Source organism: Ictalurus punctatus, chromosome 14 (assembly GCF_001660625.3).
Source record: "Ictalurus punctatus breed USDA103 chromosome 14, Coco_2.0, whole genome shotgun sequence".
Lineage (NCBI taxonomy): Eukaryota > Metazoa > Chordata > Actinopteri > Siluriformes > Ictaluridae > Ictalurus > Ictalurus punctatus.
In genome coordinates, this window is record NC_030429.2 from 11602586 (window position 1) to 11606136 (window position 3551).

The following is a 3551-nucleotide window of genomic DNA, read 5'->3' on the forward strand; positions in this document are numbered from 1 at the left end:
GCTACTTTTAGATAGTGCAAGTCAAGGTGTAATATTTCACTGCGTGGTAGAGTGAATAGGTTTCCCAGCTTGCCAGTCAGAAAAATAAACTAAAAAATTCTATATGCGTTGCATACCTAGCTGATATGTAGAAGGTGGCAAAATTGTGCTCATAAACAAATGATACTGAGTATAACCTTCCATTTAGCACCTATACATATGTAGTAATACTATACATAGGCACGTAATGAGTAAAACTGATGGGTAACATCTTGAAGGGTAAAACTGATTATTTGCCAGTAATGATACTGGGAGAGTTATTACACATAACCACTCTTTTAAAGCTCTGAAGATAATAAAAGTTAATAAAACAAGTTGCGGTTCTGAGTGCTATTAGAGGGCTTGGGCTGACCAGGAATGCAGCTTTGAAATCAAAGCTGGCCAGCGGAAACACTGCTGGGTAATTTGGGTGTACCATTGTGGTCAGAGTCATATAGCAACTTCCTGTTGCTCCCTCCTGAGAAATCTGTCACCCTGTGATAGCTGTAACCATCTACTTATCATCTCTAGCTTAAACTGGACTCTCAGCAGTATCCCTTTAACTCACAAGTACAATATATTTAGCTAAAGGTAAAAAAAAAAAAAAAAAAACTGTTTACACTGATTTAGTAACTAAGCGGTAAGGGTTTTGTAATTATAACTTAAATTAGTATAATGAATAACATGCAATCTATGATCACTGTATAAGAGGCATCTCAAAAACAGCTTAGACCAGATTGAATTCCTTGTTAGACCAAGCTAGTTGATGATGGTCTACAGCTGAGAAACCAGTAACTGGTATTGTTGGTATCCTGTGGACCAAATCGTATCTAAAAAGATTATTTAGCCCATCAATTAAACAGAAATATTTATATTTATATGATATGCATCAATGTGTTGCCATTTAAAATTGCATTATTTTCCAGGGATTCACCTTGCAGTACTAATGACATTTTGAAATTTGTAAAGTTGTTTCAACCTTGGAGGTATTTGGCCTATTAACCAATAACAAAGAATCTTTGGTTGGTCCTTCATTAAGTAGCAGATTCAATATGGAACAGCGTCTCATTATATAAGTATGATTGGATTGGATCAGTATGATTTGTTTACAGAGCTTTAATGCACAAATGTCCCTACAAACATGTTTTCTTCATTCTATAACTCTCAGAGACCTTTAAATGTGCAGTTCTCACCTCGCTATTTTCATGTCTCATACTGCCCTCCTGAATGCCAACAAGCCTGGATACTGAAACTGCCCTCCTTGCAGTCATTGGAGCTCCACAGAAAGGCCAAGAATACTCTATGCCCTCAGTCTTTATCCTTCTCAACTTATCTGCAGCATTTGATACTAATCACAAGATCATTGGGAGCTACACCCTGACCAGGTTTTTGATATACTGTAATCTACCATGTAGAATGGAGAGATTCAGTTTCATCTCCTCCCAGCCTCAATACCGGAGTTCATACCGGATACCAGAGGTCAGGATTTGGACCGTTGTTGTTGTATCACATACTAAATGTCTAGGCTCAGTGATCAGATCTCATAGCTTCTCCGATCACTGATCACTGGTTTGAACACACAACTTCTCTTTGCCTCCATTCATTGCTCCACTTCTTCCTTTCTGACATCTTTTTCTGGATAAAGACCTATCACTGTCTAAAAATTAACCTCAACAAATTATAACAGATCTTCCTACTGACTAAGAATTCCCAGGACTGGATTTCTCAATAATTGTCCATATAACACATGGCTACTAATTTCTCCATGATTTTCCATGATACTCTCATTGTATCTGATCAACATTAGAAAAATGAAGTCTTCTGACTACAGAATGCACACTTCATACAAGGCTTTACCACCGGTCCGGTCTCCCGTAATTTATGTCATATCTTCTCTTCAGAGCATTCACAGTGTTTTCACACATTATCTACATACCTGATAAAAATTTATAATGTCTGTAGGTACAGAGTAGATGTACTTAATAAATTGGCATCTGAGTATATGTGATAGGTTGCACATAGATGAAGACAAGACTTGTCAGAAATAAGCTTTGTTGTGTTTAATTTCTGCTCCAATATGAACTAGTCATGTTGTTATTACTGTGCTATAGTTGAGACACCATGTGATAACATTATTTATACCACACCACTGTTGAATACTTCATTCTGATTCTATTCAGAATTTAGTTGATTAATTTTCTATAACAATCATTAAAAATGGTAGGTAACTGTAGATATGGTCAGGTTTTCTGTTAGGAGATGTTTATTTGGCTTCTATAGAAGGAGTCTCCAGTGTCAGTCTTTTATAACAGTCAGAGATAAAGCTGTAAGAGTCACCTTAGAGCCATCTTCAGGGCAGATGATTTTGCGTTTTCCAGTTTCCCAGTAACATGACAAGCTGCATTTTTTTTGTTGTTGATCTTATTAATTTCAAGAAGAAGAAAAAAAAGAAAGGGAGGGAATGACTGTTTATAGCTGTTATAATGTAAATGATAACTAACTTGTCATTAATTAACTTAAGATACTAACAAGATAATGATGCTAAACACACTAGCAAATCCACCAAGGAATGGCTCAAAAAGAAGAAATGAAGGGTTGTGGGTTATAGTCAAAGCCGGATTTGAATCCCATTTAAATGTTTTGTTTTGTTTTTGTTTTTTGTATATTTTTTTATATATATATAATTGATTGATTAATTGATTATTTTCTCATAACAGAATGCCCCATATGGTTTTACATGACATTATGGATGGGATGTCACAGATGGATGCAGATTAAAAAGTTACGAAAAGGAAGTTCACTAGACCAAGGGCAAGTTAAGGTGAAAGACATGGGCTTTTTTTTTTTTTACTTGAAACATAAGGCTATAAATCAGTCTGATTGTTTTAAACAATTAAAGCAATTTAGAAAAACAAATGTGCTGTATCTTTAATATGCTTTAAGTGCGCTTTAAAACAACAAAATTTGAAGACCACACATAACAGATTATCTAGAAAAATCTATAAGGCCTTCAAATGGAGGAAAGCTGATTTTTAGGAACCATATTATTTGCATACGCTAAGAGCTTACTACACAAGATGTAATATCCTGACATTTCTCCTGTGGCAGAAATCATCACCGTTGTACTGACACTGGAGACTGCTTCCATAATGTTTAATAAATGTCTTTTATGCAAAGTTTCAGTATCAACAATTATAGATTTTTCTTTGTTAAATAACAACAAAATAGGCTTATTTTTACTTTTTTGTTTGGTGGAGCAACATCTAAAGAACATCTAAAGAATTAAACACTGAGATTAAATGATTTAGACATGCAGTATACTTACATTCAGTTCTGGGAAGATTTAAGTACAGATTTAACAATTTAATGGATATATTTTTTAATTTGCCAAATTTCATCATTGCATATACATTATCTAGGCCTACACTTTTCTTTCTGATATGATTAACCAATATATTGGAGATTTATCAATACCAATATCTTGCAGCCTTAATGTGTTGTTCTAAAATACTGGCTCAATATACAGCAGACAG